The following is a 19,161-nucleotide window of genomic DNA, read 5'->3' on the forward strand; positions in this document are numbered from 1 at the left end:
AGCCAGCTTCAACAACATGACATCTGCAGTCTTCTCCAAAGTGGAAAATTAGCTGTCATGGGATCAATGGCCACTCAAAGTTTTTTGACATTATTTGGCAGCATCTGAGGCAGATTATTAATGCTACTCCATTGTGTTAGGTTACAGAGTACCCCTCAATATAGGCATGTTGGAAAAATTGTGCAGTGCTATTAATTGAGGGAGAAATATGTCACAGTGTGTGCACCATAAAATTACATTCACACTAGAATTACATACAGGCAATTTCACATTGCTGCAAAGGTTATGAACTCAGCTTAGTGTTTCAATACATACGTCACCACCAGACATGTATCAATCTCTCCATGTGTATTAGCCTTGTCATGATGTTGGAGATAGCTCTGGCAGCTAGCTTGATATTAATGCTGTCAAAATCCAGTAGACTTTCAATTAAGAATTACAACTTAAAGCAAGAGCTGAAAAGCATTGTTTTAATAAGGAAGTTGGTGACTGAATAGTATGAACCCAGTAGGAAACCACTGGCACTTCAAAGCATATTTATAAACCCTACCTCCCGTTCACTGCAATCAGAAGCTAAGACAACCACTTGGGTTCATATAAGTCCATGAAATTTGACCATGGAAAATAACAGAAGAACTTTCTTCAATCCCCTAACCTAAACCATTAAGGAATCATGTAACATTCTGCCCCCACTACTTTTCTCAGGACATTAGCCATCTCCATCTCAACCTTATTGAAGCATCTTCTTTCCACATATAAAAGCAATGGGCCAGGAAGTCAGGAATTTCTGTTTGACTGTGGGTAGTCAAAGTGTTATGATGATTTGAACATTTGGAGCATTGGAGAAAAGTGCAAAAAAATGGTTTACAAGGATTTACAAACAAAGATTTATCAGAACTGAGAGGCAATAACTAACAGGGAACACAGGAGAGGCTGGGACTCCTTTCTTGAAAAGAGGAGGAGGGTTAACCCTTATAGAGGTCTATAAAGTTCGACAGCAGGTAGAAAAGAAATTTCCACTTGTGGGAAAATCCAAAACAAGGGGTCATAAGTACAAGAGCGTCACTAATAAATCCAGTCAGGAATTCAGTAAAAATACCTTCACCAAGAGAGTGATTAGAATGTAGAATTTGCTACTGCATGGAGTATTTGAGGTGACAAGTATGAATGCATTTAAGGCAATTTAGATAAGTACATGAGGGAGAAAAGAATAGAAAGAAATGTTGATAGGTTTAGATGAAGTAGGGTGGGAAGAGGCTCATGTAGAGCATGTGGACCTGCATGTATCAGTTTGGCAAAAGGTCCAGTTCTATCTCTTTTATATTCAAGCAATTACAAGTGTTTATCAGTTAAAACAGGTAAAATGTTCCCCCATGTCTTAATAGACTAACAAACAAAAATTGAAAGGTCTCCTAATACATCAAATTAAAATTTTGTTTTGATTATAGATGGAGCACTCCAGTCCCTCTGGTGCCCACTGGTGGTGGAAGACATCAAGTGTATTGATGAACACCATGTGCTTCCACCTCCGGAGACACCCAAGTAGGGATGAAACTGTGGAAGAGAGATAGGCAGTCAGGCCAAATGACCTGGACCTGTTGATGGAACATTGGCCAGGCCCAGGGGCAGTCCCATGATGATGTCCTCCAATCTGTCCATTCCCTCTACACCGTGTGGCCAAAGATTAGGATTGTGGGACTGAACCACAGCCAGAAATTGAGGAGCAACTCCTTCAAGCAATGAAACAAAAGGTCTGTTCCTGCATTGTACATCCTGTGTAATTCTATATAATAATAACACACCCACATCAAACTGCAGTCGCACCTTAGAGAGCAGAAGCATCTTTTGTCAGTACAAAGTAGATTTACGTATGCATAAATTTTATGAAGATTTTATTGCAGAAATAAGTTCAGGGAAACAAATGAGTTGAGTAAATATTACTTGAGATGATTCTGAGCTATTGCTTATGTAAGCCAAGACTAAAAAAATGTCATATAATAAACTTTGTATTGTCAAAATATAACCTAAGTTCAACATTTTAAAGAATGTGAAAAGATACAAATGTAAGCTTTTGTTTCATTCAGCTCCCATCCAGAAAGGAAAATTGCCACTTTAAGAATATGGATGCTTGTATCTCTTGTACATCAAGTCTCTCTTTACTGGTACTCTCTGCTTGCAGGTCCTCTGACGGTAGCCTCTGCAGCCTTTCTTTGTCTTTGCTGTGATGATAACACTCCTGCAATGAGAGGAGGGAGAACCTTGCTGCATTCGAGGCTATCAATGAGCTCATTCTCTCTGGAGAGGGTGGGTTCATTAGCATCACCAGAAAGCTCAGCTGCTCCTGATCTGAGGAGGCAATGTGTTTAGATCTAACCGTTCCAGGCCTTTATCTCCAGTGGACATACACATGGTGAGTTTTTTTTTCATTTCCTTATATTCTTTGAGAACAAGGTTTAATTATTGGATATTTTCTTCTCCCATAAAAATAATTAAAGAGAACTGTGTGGCTGGGTAGGGGCTTGTAGGAGCAATGAATTAGTAGTGAGTCATTATACATATTACCCTGTAAATTTATCTTCACGCCTGCTGCAGTCATTATTTTTCTCCTTTTATTGAAATGCAGAGCCATCTTGCTATATTTAAGTTAAAGACAAAGAAAATAATGTCAATCTGTCTGTGCTTTTCTTCTGATGCCAATATATCTGTGACAGTAGTGTAGCTGGGAAGCAGCTGTTGGTAGGGCTGGGCCTGTAGTGCAAACAGCAATGGTGAGAAATGCAGATCTCGGCACTGAAACAAATTCTGAGTGCATTGGGTTTAAGGATGTGTTTCACTAAGTATTGTCTTTATTTGCAATTTTGAGGATTTATTGCAGATGATTTTTTTTCAAGTTTGGGATGTGGACTGCAGGACGGTGGCTGGGCCTAGATTGTTTTTCCCTTTTGATTGAAATGTCGATGGTGATATTAAAGCAGGGTTGTGTTGAACTCCCATTTAAAAATTGTAGCCCATCACACAAATGGGGTTCATTATTAATTTACAGCTATGTAACTCTTAGAGCATCGAATCATTTGTCACTTGTATATAAAAAAATGAATGTGCTTTTTTTTCTAATTCATTACCTCTACAGCAATGTCAGTGTATAAAGTGCCTGCAGCTGAACATTATAAAGTGGAATTCAAGAAAATGCTGATAACTACAGAGCTGTTCTAATATACTTTGTTGCATCTTTCAAAAATAAAAATACAAATAAGAGCTGTAGCCTTTATTGTTTTGAAAAGAAACATACAAATTAGAATTAATTTGGCCTCAAATGTGGCATTAAATCCATAAATGGTGTAAACAGGGATTTTATATTTTTAAATGTTGCGTATTTTAAATCATTCTCTTGAACAAATATTCCCTCTTTTGTACTCAGGTCAGTAGCTGAAGATTTTTATGTATTAAATATTCAGTCTTGCAGTAACTCATTATTAGCTGTCATTCATTATTCAGGTATTCTCAGGATGAAACTGCCCATTAACTTGTCCCGTTTGAGAATGTAAGAAAGATATTTTTAAGTTAAGAATGAGAATTGTGGACTCCAGAGCATGACAGCAGATTAAATGAGTTCTTCCATAATGGATCTCTGCTTGGAAATTTCTGGGTGCCATGTGACCTTGAACTCTCTTTTATTGCACCAAGGTAATGTGTTTAATTACTTTTAGTCACTGCCTCCGTTTCCCCAGTATCCCCTAGTTTCTATGCATTTAAGATAAGGTCAGATTGCACTGCTCCTAAACCATGATTCATATAGACCTCTAGGCTGAGATTATGGTTCATATCATCTGTACTAGGTTCATGGAAGATGGTTTATAATTGTAGATATGGAAATTAGAGCCATTTCATGATTGTTGGTGATGGGGGTCTCGAGAGATTCACAACCCACTGAAAATAGTGCCTGAAGTAGATCAGTATAGACGTTACACAGAATTAAATCACTCAGTGCAAAATGCAACCAAGAAGGATAATAAATACACTGGACAGGAAAGGGCACAAATAAGTAAGTGTCTTACAGGGTGTGTATGTCTCAGTTTGCATGCTAACTAACATGATTTAAAGTTATATTTTGGATATGCTTGCCATTTCTGTTAAAAGAGAATCACCTACATTGACCAGCCATTTATTTTTGTTAAACACACAGATGCGAATATTGTTATCAAGCTGTGTGATATAATTCTGGTGAAAATCTCTTCCTCTCCTGTGACCACCTTAAAAGACAACAGGCACCTTATTTTCCATGCATTTAGCTCAGGGAAACTTGATTTAAAAGATGCTGGCAGAAGGTGCACAAATCCAAAGATGCATGTGTTCCTTCACTTTTCCATCCCTGTCATTTTCCTGCTCTTCAGACATCAGTGACTCATAATGGAGAATGGTTCGGTGTGCAACAGCTTTATGTTTGAGCCTGAATAGCAAACATTGATCGATCAATGGCCTAATTAACTGTGGAGGCAGTTACACTTGAGCCTGACCCTGTCCTTACCCAGCATTTAGACATGCCCAAGAAAAGTGGCTCTCAGATTGCTGGATAGATCTGGTAGGGCCTGTCTATATTGTACACCAATTATAATACTCCACCACCAGCCTAGCTGAGGTTGATAATCTTGGTGCAGGGTAGAGGATCTCCCTTGTTTCTCTGGCTCAGTATTACAGCATGAAGTGTATTTACCCAACCAGCTATGTGGACAGGGTCACACTATAAAAGTAATGGCTGTCTCATAGTTGTAAATATGCAGCAAATGCTCTTTTTTCACTCGTACATTTGTATATCACCTTGGCAGGTAGATGTGCATTATATAACTTTCTACAATGCCTGCACTGTACGTAGCAGCTTGATATATCAACGATGCTGCAAATGCATGTGGCTCATCACAGCTTTAAGAGGCCCGCTCCTATCAGATGATTTCTAAGGGACTTAAAATGGATGCATGTCAGCCCATTTTTACTGCATTGTGAAGCTACATTGATTTTTTGAGTAAATTCAGGACAGGAATTATTACTGAGTGACACAATCTTCATTTTGGATCTTTCAATGGTATTAGTTCGTTCAATGCATTTGATGCTGTAAAGTTGTTAATAAACTTAACTCCCTTCTCCCTTGGTTGTTATGATCTGCAATCTGCTGTCTGAAATGGTGTTGAAAACAGGTTTAAAAGTAATTGGGGCATAAATAACTAAGAGTTTGGGACACATACTTGGAAAGGAGAAACGTGCAGGTCAATGGGAAAATAGCAAGACGACGGGACTAATTGGAAAGCTCTTTCAAAGAGCCAGCATGGGTACAATGGGTTGAATGGCCTTCTGTGCTGCATGAATCTGTATTTCGTGTAAGACAGCTCTGTTTATTCACAGCAATTTCTGATACCTCTTAAGCTATGGTATCTCTTTCCCATTTTATCTATGTTAATGTTAAATGCAATCTTCTGTGCTTGAAATAGAATTACATACATCCACAACCACAACTGGAAAAGGATCAGAGGAAGTGTTGGGCAAACTGGACCTTGTTCTGGTCAGATCACGTCCAGTTCATGGTCACCAAAACCTAACTCTGGTGTTGGGTCTCTGAGCTATGAGGGAAGATTAGAGAGACTTGGGGTTTTCCACCTGCAACTTGATCTTATTGGGGTATAGATAGCAAATTGCATGGAGGGGCTAAATCTGAAATATTACTTTAAAGTAAATTAAATTTTGAGAATAAGATGAAGCAGACATAGGTTCAAAATAATAAAAGATAAATTTAGGACTGATATCAGAAGGTTCTTCACACACAGAGCTTGTCAACAGTTGGAACACGCTTCCCTGATGGAGTAATGGGTGCAGTAGGGTTGGATTTTCATGGAGTTTGGGAGACTCTGTGGAGTGGTGAAAATGTCAGCCTGGACCCGTCTGAGATTCCTGAGTCCGTTCCCAGGGTTTCCGATTTTCACCAGTGTTGATTAAGGGTGTGAGCTGCTGCGGGTCACGAGCCTGCACCCTGTACTCCCGAACTGGCCGGCTTCATAGTAGGGAGAGGCATGTCCTAGTCCTCCGCAATTTTCATGCAGTCAGGCTTGTCTTTAAAGGACTTGTGGTTTACCGCACCTCAGAGGTGTTGTGAACCATATTCTGGATGAGGGAATCTTTCGAAAGGTAAGTTCAAAAGATCTTACCCATGCTTCCCCTACATACCCTCTGTGGCCCCTCCTACCTTCTATGCCAAATTATACCCTTTCACCCGTTCCCATGGCCCCTTATACCTTCCATGCCAAACCATGGCACTTTCATGCCCATTCACCCACTATACATTCTATATAGAGCTTATAGTGACAATAGGATATGTCAAAAAAAAATTTAAGTAAAACAGTCATTCATTCATAACTTTCCACTTTCTTAGAAAAAGAACTCCTTTCACTACAACCCAATAAAAGTCTAAAGTTTCAATAGCAGAAACTGCAAGCACCTGAAACCTCTTTATCTTGTGGAAATAAACATTATGCAATTGACAGAATAGGTCAGAGAGGCAGAGCTGTCAATCAAGCAATTTTTTTTTCCTGAGGTGCCAAGAATGCACTAGCTGAAAGCCCAGACATTCATTAGTGTGTTGCAACAGCTGAGCTGCAGGGAAAACATTGTTTGATTGGCATCTCTGACTCTCTGATCTCTTCTGCCAATCGTGCAATGTTTATTTATACAAGATAAAGGTCTGGATGATTGATACTTTTGTTCGGCTGTCGTGAAAGAAGTTTTTTTTAAGGAAGTGGAAAGTTATGAGTGTTTTTTTTAGCTCACCCTATTGTCATTATCAGGTTCATTGGTACTACATAGCATGTTTAGTGGGTGAATGGACATGGAAGCTTGGCATGGGGGGAATGGGTGAAGGAGCATGGGATGTCATGGATGCAGCATTGAAAATGTGTTGTGGGGTGAAGGGATGTGAAGGGTGAGTACCAGAGGGCCTTACAGATTTTATTATAAGTCCCAGATCACTGATGTAGGCATTTTAACCAGTCTGCCTCAGCATCCGACAGCCCCTGTGTCTGCTTGTGAACTGTTTCTGGAGCAGGAAGCCTGACTCCTGTTAGCACCTGTCTTGGCCAGGAATGAAAGTCTCATTTTTGCTGGCATGTTCTCCCAAGATGGGCACACCAAATGGAAAATTTCCTGACTCCTGCTACCGACTTCGAAGCCCTAGGTTTCTTTTCCGTAACATGGGCTGAATGGTCTTTCTCATCTTGTGATCTTATGAACTCAATAAAATTTATACATTAATTAAAAGTGGCTCATCCATATCAGGTAAATGAGAAATAATAGAGTTGGAAGAAAGACAGGGAATTACATCTCCTTCCTTGTGCTGCATTTGGCAACTTCAGTTGGGGTGTTGAAGGACTCACCACAATTGCCCTTAGTGCCTTTTTAAATGTATTCTTGGGATATGAGCATTGTTGCCCATCCCTTGTTGCCCTTGAGAAATTGATTGTGGGCTACAACTGAATGATTTTCTTGAACACTTCAGAGAGCTGGGGAAGTTAAAGTATGTCAGTATGTGATGGAGCTTCATGTAGACCAGACTGGATAATATTGGCAGATTTTGTTTCCTTAAGGTCTTCAATGAATGGATTGAGTTTTTTATGGCATTCTGACAACTTCAAGGTCAATTTTACCGATATCAACTTTCCTTTATGTCCATATTTTTAAAAAATTGAATTCAAATTCACTAACTACCATGAGACCTAAATTCTAGTTTCTGCTAGTCCTGGCCTCTATGTTACCAGCAACATAGCCTCCATACTCTGTACCCTGTCTGGCCCCAGATTGGGAATTGGGTAACCAGCCAATATTCCCACAACCTGATCAAGTATACATGTGTGAGTTCCTGAGATGAGCACAAGCTTGATTTAACTGTTGATCCCCCTCTGCAGTTAGTGTTGAGCTCACCCATAAAGAAAGACCGTTAGGCTAGAGCAGGTCTGACAGTTTTGGAATCAACCATAGCAAGGGTGAATGCCCTTAGGAAGGGGGTAGTGGGTTAGAAATCAGCAGACAGTCCATGATACCTTGAGACTCAATTAAGAGGTTAATGAACATAAGGACACACCCAGTGCCTCCACAGGCAGAAGTTTCCATAGGCAGTTTTAATTGTCAATCTGAAGTTTATACTGGAAGGATGAAAATAAATCTGTAATGTATTATTTAAAATGGGGGCTGAATTATGTCTGAAACTCCTTGCAAATAATTCCACACCTACTCATCTCCTTTCACCTGAAAACTCCTCTGGGTTTGACTCCCCATCTGCCAGGCCACAGGATATCAACTAGTAATCTTTTTAATGAGCCTTGTTTCTTATTCTTATTACCCAGCAGGCAGGCTGATTTAAAAAGGAAACACTGCATTTGCTTAAAAATAACCCCAGCACCCCAGAACTGTAGGATATCTGAAAAGAGGAAAAAGAAAGGTTTGCATTTCAAATTGCCTTTCATGACCACAGAATATCTTGCACTTCACAAGCCAATTTGAAGCATTTTTGAAGTGTGTCATTGTTATAAAATAGGTAATATGGCAGCCAAATTGCACACAGCAAACTCTCACAAACTGCAAAATGATAAGGACCAGATAGTCTATTTTTGTGAAGTTGATTAAGGGATAGACATTGGCCAGGGCACCAGGCATAACTTCCCTGCTCTTGTTATAAATAGTGCCATGGGATCTTTTGTATCCACCAGGGAGGGCAGATGGGACCTTGGTTTAATATTCCATTCAAAAGGAATCACCTCCAACACTGCAGCATTCAATCCTTCGGTATTACACTAGAGTGCTGGCCTTGATTTTTGTGCTTGTGTTCTGGAGTGGGATTTGAACCCCAATCTTCTGAGTCAAACGCATGAGTGCTGCCAACTGAGTATAGTTGACATAAAAGAAGAAAGGATGGGTTAACCCTTCATGAGGTCAACCCTTCATATGAGAATGCCACATGGCAGTGAAAAGTATGATACAGCTAATGATGGTGGCATATTGACAATGATTGGATTTTCAATCTAAAAGATAGACCTGAAAATAAATTTCACTTGAAAATATCTAGAGTGCCACTAAATACAGTAATAAGAGTATTTTTTCTCCAGCAGCTGATTCTAGCTAAATAATCTGTTTGGCTATTATGTATGTAGTGCAATAAATGAGCTCCAAAGTTGGTTTGAGGCAATATTCCTGCACATACATCCTGAATATAACAAGGGACTGAATGGGAATGAAATGTAGTAAATCATTCATCCTGTAATGATCCAGTACTTTTATAGTAGAGTCTAAATAGATGTATTAGTTCACCTGTCTGTGATACTCTCCATTTAGCAATGTTAAATAAATCTGAGCATTGGGGAATCATCCTGAAAACGTCTCCAACTGTACATAATGTTATATGAAGGTTTAGTCTTCATGTCAGTCCCATGTTACTTCCCATTCATTCTTTAAAAACACCGGTGCATCAGTGCTCTATGGCTGAGTATGGCAGTGGGGGTGGAAACAACAGGATTAGCCTGATAGCCAAAAAAAAAACAAGGATTGAATCTTCGAGTATCTTATTATGTGGTACATCCCACTGGGGATGGGGTTGGGGAAATCAGCCAGTGTTCTTGTTCCTGACCAGAATACAAAGAACACTACTGGAACGTGTACATTTGTGGAATATTAGATGAGGAGAGTCAAATAGTGTACTGACATCCACAGCTTAGGCTCGTATATGAAGACAGGGAATTTGAGTAATGGGGAATACTCATGGCACTTGAAATCAGTGGAGCCTTAACTAACTTAATTGTGCATTGTCAGGAGAGGTAGGAGAGACAATAAGTGAATAGTGAATTGCACAGGTTGCACTATATGCATTTTCATGCAGTTTTGCTAGGAGAATACATTGACTTTGTTGGCATGGCCATATTTCTGCTAAGGGCAAAGTGTTTTCAAGGGTTGTAATTTCTTTTTTAAGTCTGGATCTCTGGAGTTCATTCAGCCAGAGGGGAATTGGGAGTAGAGACAGAGGAAACAAAGAGACCTGCCTGCAGTGACTGGTGGGCCTACTGAGTTCACTCGCTGTCCTTCTCTTGCTCCAGGCTGGTTATTGCTGCTGACTTTTTCTCTCCTCTGTTGGTTTGGGAATACTCCCTTCAGAGATCGTTTGTGATGCTGGAAGTGGACACTTGTGAGAGATTTCAATACCCTTCTCTTTCAAATCATTCAGTTCAGTATTTGAATTATTGAAGAGGGGAATTTAGATTTGGATATAATGTTCTCCTTTCTATACTGTTTAATTATCAATTTACGTTCCAAATAGATTTTATTTTTTACAACTCTGGTGTATGTTCTAGCAAGGGGCAGTGTACATTATCTATTTTAGCATTTTTATTTTGACATTAATCCATTCCCAGCAGTTTTGGTATTGTGATAATGATTTAAAGTGACAGTATATCAACTACTTTTTAAAGAAGTTGCAAAAGAAAGGTATGCTAACTTGCAACGATGTTGTGGTGACATTCCTGGATTACACCATCAAGTTCAGATATATCTTAGAATTTGAATGAGGGTGTAGGGTCATTGTCCCTTGCACTGACCAGCATAGTACACCCATAGTGTACTACGCTTGGGATAAGTTTTGGCCAATTTGCTGTCTCAGGCCATTAAGTTGGCATTGGCCCATCCCATGTTGCAGCCTGATAAACTAGGGAATTGGGGAGAAAAATGGAGCCCAGCTGCAGGTCTCCCAGAATGAAAAAACAGTAGAAACTGGGAATTAAGAGTACTTGTCTGAATCGGGCGTTCCATTTTTAGGTTTACAAGACCAGTTCGGACCTGAGCTCTTATTTCCCAGTTTTTACTGTATTTTTCCAGTTTGGAATCATTTACCTTTAGAGGGATCCCAGTGCAAACCCACTTTACAGCATCTAAGGCTGGGAGCCCCTTTGATCTTACTGCAGGAAATGGGAATGGCCATCCCACTTTATTACTCTAGCAACAGCTATTACAGGCACGAGCCCAGCTTTACCCCTGGTGGAAAGATCTAATGCAATGTAAAGGAGCAGAGATCAGGCCTGATGTGTGTCTACTAATGTTTCCTGGCCTTTTAAACCTGGGAAATGAGAAGATCAGCCACTTGATGTTCCTACTCTGAAAATTTTGTTTAAGGGATGAGAGTTTTTATGGATAATCCATTTTGTGCTGGTAAGACTTGGAAAAAAATACTGATTTCTTCAACAACCATCTGCAATTATAATTAATTAATGCCTTAAGCAGAATAGCTAAGTGATAGCAACGATATAAGGGAAAGGACTCAGTACAGTGGAGCACAGCCTGTCAGACCAGCACCACCTTCTTTATCCAAACCATAATGTAAGCTGTGCTCAGACCCGAAGGCACAAAACAGCGATAACATTTTGATTTAGCTTTTAACAATTATTAAAATGGAAACTATATCCTGTATAAAAATAAATTCCTACCTTGTAGATAGAAGATAGGAACATTAATTATTTTAACCTGATTTCCTCCTTAATTTTCACTCTGCTCTAGTCCATTTTCCACCTTCATCCCCCTGTATTTATTCTTTCTTCGAACTCAGAGGTACGGAAAAAAATGCGGCCAGGCATAAAAATAATAAATATATTGTACTTTTATGTAAGATTTGAGGGTAAAATGTTTGATCACACAAATGGTTGGAGTCCTATTAACATGCTTAAAGATCTCTTGAGTCAATAATACAATTACAGCCTCCATCAATGGAGAAAGCAGACTAGCAAAGTTGCTTTGAGCATTTCCTCTCAACCTTAGCTTTTATTTTATGGGAGACTTTGATCTGTGGGACTTACTTATGTGCTGCTAAATCCATTGATGATTTTCACCCCCATTGTATTGGTTTCAGTTTCCAAGATATAGGAAAGGGAAAGACATCCTGGATAGGTTGGGAAGCATCAAACAGTTGGCTCCAGAGCAGAGTTGGCAGAGCTTTGAGATCAGACCCTGCCTCAGGTAGAAAACAGTAATGAAGGAAATCCAATACTGTAGTCCTTGCTGTAACTTCTCATTCTACTGCTTAATAACCAAAGACCAGTTTTGCAGTGTGCTGCTCATTAATAAACCCTAAGTCCTCATAGAGACTGTATTCCCTCCCACCATCGAAAGAACACAACAGCTGCTGCCAGTCTGCCTTGCCCACACTTAAATATGTTCCCTTCATTCGTAAGAGTCTACTTTTTCCCTGCTACCCCACTGCCCTGGAGAGACAATGTGAGGTATGGGATCAGTGTGCTCATGTTTTTCTTTACTAGAAGCCAGCCTATAGGGTTAGTTTAATAGGCAATGTGGAAGTGGTGTTCATTAGCAAATTCAAATACGAAAACCTTTACATGGCAGTCCACAGCAAGTTGAATTTAAGAGATCAGGATGTCTTGGAGTTGTTTTTGTGTTTTAAATGAATCTTTTTTGTAGCCAGAATACAATCTAGCAAAGGTTGGGTTAATTTTACATTGTTATAAACATAGGACAAATTATAGGGCATTGGGTATAATTTTGAGGGAACCTCTTTGTGTTTCTTTAGTGACTGTAACAAGATGTTGTACAATATTCTGGATTGTCTGCACATTTTTAAAAATTAATTCTTGTGATGTGGGCATCACGAGCAAGGCTGGGATTTACTACTGAGCCTGACCTGCCGTTAAAAAGATGGTGGTGAACCATCTTTGTCAATTGCTGGAATTGGTGCTGTGAAAGTGTTCTGCAGTGCTGTTAGGTTGGGAAATCCAGGATTTTAACCTATCAATAATGAAGGAACACCAATTATATGTCCAGGACAGGATGATGTGTGATGTGGAGGAAACTTAGAGTAGTTAACGTTCCCATGCGCATGCTGTCCCTGTCCTTCTTGGTGTTAGAGATAATAGGCTTGGTAGGCGCTGTTGTCCAATCAAGTCTCATGCACAGCATTGTGGCAAACATGTTCCATGCTGGGCTACCTGGCTGATAATAAGATATGGTTCTGCTGCTTGAAATAAATTCTTCCCAATGACTTAGTTAGTAAATGCACTGCCCAATGTGAACTTGCTTGTTGCTGAGTTGGTTAACTTCAAACAACCAGTCACAGAGCAATAAAATCATCTCTCTGTTAAAAGGGTGAAAACATTTTCACAAGTTTCTGGTCCTGGAGACTGTTGTCCAGTGACCTTGCTAGCAAGTATGGGCTGAATTTATTGGGGGCAGCAATTGCTCCTTTGGTCGGGGTAATCCTGCCATGGTCATTTCCAGAAGCCTTGATTCAACTCAATGACCATCAATCCATCCAATGATCCAACCATCTTCAGCTGCTTCATCAATGACCTTCTCTCTATCATAAGGTCAGAAGTGGGGATGTTTGCTGATGATTTCACAATGTTCAGCACCATTCGCCACTCCTCAGATACTGAAACAGTCCAGTCTATTTGCAGCAAGGCCTGGACAACATTACAGCGTGGGCTGATAGGTAGCAAGTAACATTTGCACAAGTACCTGTAGTGTTATTATAATATAATACTTAATCAGTCATAAGGGATTTGGTAAACGTGTTGTGGGTTCATTTATTAAGTCTAGGCACATGAGAACCGTTATACATGGGTAGAAAGCTTGAAGACCTCAGAGCTGTGTGTATGTACTCTGCTCTAACCAAAAGTGAAACTAAAACTAGATCACAGGACACATTTCCCTTTTAGTGATGTCATGCTGCTATCCCTTAAAGGCATATTACAACAGTGCCAGACAATGACCATCTCCAACAAAAGAGAACCTAACCATCTGCTCTTGACATTCGATGGTATTATCATTGCTGAATCCCCCACAATCAACATCCTGGGGCATACCATTGACCAGAAACTGAACTGGACCAGCCATATAAATACTTTGGCTACAAGAGCAGGTCAGAGGCTGGAAATTCTGTGACGAGCAACTCACCTTTTGACTCGCCAAAGCACAAGTCAGGATGAGTGTAGCTCCAATAAGCTCCCTTCCAAGTCATGCACCATCCTGATTTGAAAGGATTCCACTGTTCCTTCACTGCTGGATCAAAATCCTGGAACTCCCTTCCCAACAGCACTGTGGATGTACCTACTCCGCATGGACTGCAGTGGCTCAAGAAGGCAGCTCACCACCACCGTCTGAAGGGAATTTAGGGATGGGCAATAAATATTGGCCTAGCCAGCGACACTGACATTCTGTGAATGAATAAATAAATATAAAAACAATTGGGCAATTACCTGCCTGCCTTTGGGGAAGTTGTCCCTTTAACTTTGGTGGTTGGGAAGCTTTTTGAAATAATAATTGAGGACAGAATTAATGGTTATTTCAGCCAACATGGTTGAATTAAAGCCAGCATGGATTTAAGGGAAAATTACATTTACCAAACATGAGAGCTTTTTGACGCGGTAACAGAGAGGGTCAATGAGGGTAATGCTGTTAATATGGTGTACATTGACTTCCAAAAGGCATTTGATAAATTGCCTCAACAGACTAGGGAGAAAAGTTAGAGCTCGTGGAATAATAAGGACATTGATACAAAATTGGCTGAGTGTCAGGAAACAGAGAGGAGCCATGACCGGCTGTTTTTTGGACCGGAGGAAGGTTTATAGTGGAGTTCCCCAGGGTCAGTTTTAGAACCCCTGCTCTTAATATATATTAATGGCCTAGACCTTGGTCTACAGGGCACAATTTCTAAAGTTGCAGATGAAACAAAACTTGGAAGAATTGTGAACTATAGTATTAAACTTTAAAAAGACATAGGTTGGTGGAATGGGAGGACAAGGGCAGATGAAATTTAATGGAGAGAAGTGTGAAGTAATTCATTTTGGTTGGAAGAACAGGGAAAGACAAATTTGAAATAAAGGGTACAATTTTAAAGGATGTGCAGGAGCAGAGGGACCTGGGTGTATATGTGCATAAATCATTGAAGGTGACAGGGCAGGTTTAGAGCATGATTAATAAAGCGGACAGCATTCTGGGCTTTATCAATAGGGGGATAAAGTACAAAAGCAAGGAATAATGATAAAACTTTATAAAACACTAGTTTGACTTAAACTGGAGTATTGTGTCCCATTATTTAGGAAGGATGTGAAGGCATTAGAATGGTTGCAGAGAAGATTCACAAGAATGGTTCCAAGATTGAGGAACTTGGAGAATTTGGGGCTGTTTTCTTTGGAGAGGAGAAAGCTGAGAGATTGAGGTATTCAAAAATCATGAGGGGTCTGGACAGAGTAGATATGGAGAAACTGTTCCTATTGGTGGAAGAATCAAGAACCAGAGGACACTGATTTAAGGTAATTGGCAAAAGAAGCAACAGCGACATGAGGAAACATTTTTCATGCAGTGAGTGATTAGGATGCAATGCCTGAGAGTGTGATGGAAACAGATTCAACTTTGGATTTCAAAGGAGAATTGCATATTATCTGGAGAGGAAAAATTTGCAGGATTATGGGGTAAAGGCAGGGTTAAGACACCAGGTGAGTAGCTCTTGAAGAGACCTGGCACAGACATGATGGGCAAAATGGCCTCCTTCTGTGCTCTAGCTATTCTGAGAGTTAAGGGCAGAGATTCCACCTCCAAGAGCTTCCAATGAATCAGAGAGCCAGCTGCTCTCCCATCCCACCAGTGCCACTGGGAGCAGTGAGCACCACTGATACTGCAATTGACCAGGAACATAACCATGGAGGAGGCCCTGGAACCCAGCTAAGTGGTGGGGCTCACTGGGACCAGACAGGCAGACCCTGGCAGGATAGGGGGTAGGGCAAATGGGACCTTTCTGAGGGTGCAGCCCTTGCTACTGGGGGGAAGCTTGCGAGCCACAGACTGCCTGATCAGGGGTGGAGGGGGAGGGCAGACCCCCTTAAGCCTACGAGGAGGCTGCCAGCTTTAACCAGGTGGTCTCCCCACATGACGTGGGCAGTCCCTTTTCGCTGGTAGAGTACCAGTGGCAGTGTAATGAGGCTGTTAAGTGGCCATTAATTGGCCTTAACATTCCCTGCCCCTGACTGAATCATAAGGAGTCGGGACAGCCACGGGAACTCTAACTCAGTCTTCCCTCCTCGTTCTACGGAACCCCATGCTTCCCAGCCCAGAACTGAGGGCTGGATTGAATTCTACCCTCTGTGCATCTGTATCTGTGTGTGTGGACAGAAATGAGAATGGGAAGAGGTGGAAAGTAATTCCCTCCTTGGGAAGTTCTCGATCGCCCTCATCAGTATACAATGAGAACGCATCATAAGGGATGTGCTAATACCTATTATTGAGGAGAAATCTTAGAAACATTTAACTGGCTTAGGCATCATTGACAACTGATATTTTAGGAGGGATGCCCAAAGGTTTGGTCAAAGAGGAGGTGTTATGGAGGATCTTAAACAAGAAGAAGGAGGTAGACAGGCAGAGGGGTTTAGAAAAGGAATTCCAGATATGTGGCCTAGGTGGCTGAAGAAAGCCATCACTATTGAGGCGAAGAGAGGGATCTATGTACTTATGCCAGAAGAGAGAGATTTGTGGGGCTGGAAGAGCTAATAAAAGTAGAAATGAATGAGGCCATAGAGGGTTTTATATGTAAGGTTAAGATTTAGATACTTGGGGTATAAAGGATATAAAATAAATGTAAAAACATACAGTATCATATGCTTTATTAATAGGTGCATAGAGCACAAGAGCAAGGAGGTTTTGCTGAGCTCGTATCAGATACTAGTTCAGCCTCAGTTGGAGAATTGCATCCAATTTTGGGTATCACACTTCAGGAAGGATGTGAGGGCATTGGAGAGAGTGCAGAAAAAAATCACAAGAATGGTTCCAAAAATGAGGAACTTCAGTTACATAAGTAGATTGGAGAAGTTGGGACTGTTTCCTTTGGAGATAAGAAGACTGAGAGAAGATTTAACAGAGGTATTCAAAATCATGAGGGGTCTGGACAGAGTAGATAGGGAGAAACTGTTCCCACTGGTGGAAGAATCAAGGATGGGAAGGCACAGATTTAAAGTTATTGGCAAAAGAAGCAAAAGCAATATGAGAAGAAACATTTTCATGCAGTGAGTGGTTAAAGTCTGGAATGCACTGCCTGAGAGTGTGGTAGAGGCAGATTCAATCGAGGCATTCAAAAGGAAGAATGTGAAGGATTATGGAGAGAGGGCAGGAGAATTGCATGAAATAAATTGCTCATTTAGAGAGCAGGTGCATACATGATGGGCATATTGCACTGTAACTATTCTGAGATTCTGATTCTGGGACCAAGGCTAATGTAGGTCAGCAAGGATAGAGGGAATAATAATAGAATACACGCAGCAGGATTCTGACTAAGCTGACACGATGATGGAAAACATTGAATTAGTCATCTGGGCAAGGCGAAGGTGTGGATAAGGTTTCAGAGGCTGATGAGCTGAGGTGGGGCAAAGATGGGCAATGTTATGGAGATCGAAATTGGCATCAGCATGTAAAGAAAATTGGGACTGGGCAACAGCTTGGAATTTGTGATTATGCTTACTGAATATTGGGGCCATTAACTCCATACCTATGCACCAGGTGAAAATAGGTTCTATATACTATTTGGTAGACTCGTTAGCAGAAGAAATGCGCAGAGATTATATCAGTGAATAAATATAGTGAGGAAAATTAAAGTTACTGCACAAGGTGGTACTGTAATTGATACTCCCTCCCCCTGCTTGCGTTGGGAATGCACTTCTGTAATTTAAAAATTTTCAGTTCCAGCCGTTTGGGCTGCATCATTTTTAATGAATTTAAATAGTGCTGATAATGAACCTGTTTAACCACTGCGGTATCATAGTTAGGGCACATCATTTAATTACAGTGGCAATTATAAATCATGCAAAAGTGGCAGAAGAGATGGAAGATAAGTCTCTCTTTGTCTTTAAAAACCTTCTACCAACCACAACTCCATCTAGTTTCTGTTATATTATAATCCAAATAGATTGTATATGCATTTTTTGTACATCAATACAGAGTAAATTTAATTTAACTAATGAGGCCTTACATGCAGCCAACGAACATTGGAAAATTGCAGAATGGAAGTAATTTAAAAGAACACGAAATGTTGGAGGTTTACAACAGATTATCCAGCAGAAGTAAGAGAAAGAAAAAATTAACTTTTGAGGTGTGACTCTTTTGCCTGAATTTTCACTCCTGAGTTGAATGGTCAGAGTTGGAAACTTTCTCCACTCCCCAAACATGACTCAGGAGAAACTTCCCCTAATGGCAAATTTTTATTCTGGGTGATGGGGGTTGGGGGGTGTGCTGGATGCTAACTGGAGTCAAGCCGGCTGCCCACGGAAACAGTGCAAACACAGCCATAGGGGCTACTGAGCGGCAATGCAAGCTGTTTAAAAGGCCTGCCTCGGTGGTCTTGTACTTTGTCCCAGTTTTAATAAAAACATAAAGGCCTTCTAGCCCTCATCCCTCACACCCCCTCATACACTCCCCATGCCCCATCCATGCCACCTCAGGCCCCCCAATGGCCCCTCGTACCCTCCATGCCAAACTGTGCCCTTCTACCCACCCTCGTGGGCCCTTATACCCTGCATACCAACATATGCCCATCTACCCACTCCCATGGCCTCTCATACCTTGCATGTCAACCTATTCCCCACTACCCACCCCCCATGGCCCTTTATAGCCCCTATGCCAACTAAGTGCCAACCCATGCACCCCACGGCACTTTATTGCTTCTGTGCTAATGTGGTGCCAACTTATCTCAACCCATGCCACCTCACCGACCACCCTTTTCCCTTGCACCCTCCATGCCACCTCAGTCAGTAGCCATCATGGGCAGACCTCCAGAGCCATGCTGAGATCAAATAAAATAAAATTCTAAGTATCTATTACAAACTTAACAAATTAAAAACCACTCTGTCATGAAAAGCTGATTACAGCCACAAAATATTTATGGGCATATTAAACTTTTTAACGAAGATGTGTGATTTTTTTTTAAAGAAATACAAGCAAGGAGGCTGAGCAAAAGATGGTTCAAAGGATGGTAAATTGACCACTTTGTGGAAAATTCCAAAGTGGACTATACCAACAGACCTGTACTGAGAGAACATGGAATGTTGCAATTGAAAAGATGTCATGACTATCTTCAAACAGAGACACTTGAAAGGGAGA

The 19,161-nt window shown here is 40.8% G+C and overlaps 1 protein-coding gene across 6 annotated transcripts in view; it reads left to right on the forward strand.

Moving 5' to 3' along the window:
• Positions 1 to 2,343: 2,343 nt before the first annotated feature.
• LOC121281137 (janus kinase and microtubule-interacting protein 2-like) overlaps positions 2,344 to 19,161 on the forward strand; it is a 294,067-nt gene continuing 277,249 nt past the window's right edge. For 4 of the 6 annotated variants that reach the window (XR_005943821.1, XM_041193858.1, XM_041193856.1 and 1 more), the window contains exon 1: positions 2,344 to 2,410. The gene's annotated coding sequence lies outside the window, so the exon portion shown is untranslated. The remainder of the gene's footprint in view (positions 2,411 to 19,161) is intronic. The other 2 variants (XM_041193857.1, XM_041193859.1) reach the window with 1 other exon arrangement.

The sequence above is a fragment of the Carcharodon carcharias genome, chromosome 8 (assembly GCF_017639515.1).
Source record: "Carcharodon carcharias isolate sCarCar2 chromosome 8, sCarCar2.pri, whole genome shotgun sequence".
Classification (NCBI taxonomy): domain Eukaryota; kingdom Metazoa; phylum Chordata; class Chondrichthyes; order Lamniformes; family Lamnidae; genus Carcharodon; species Carcharodon carcharias.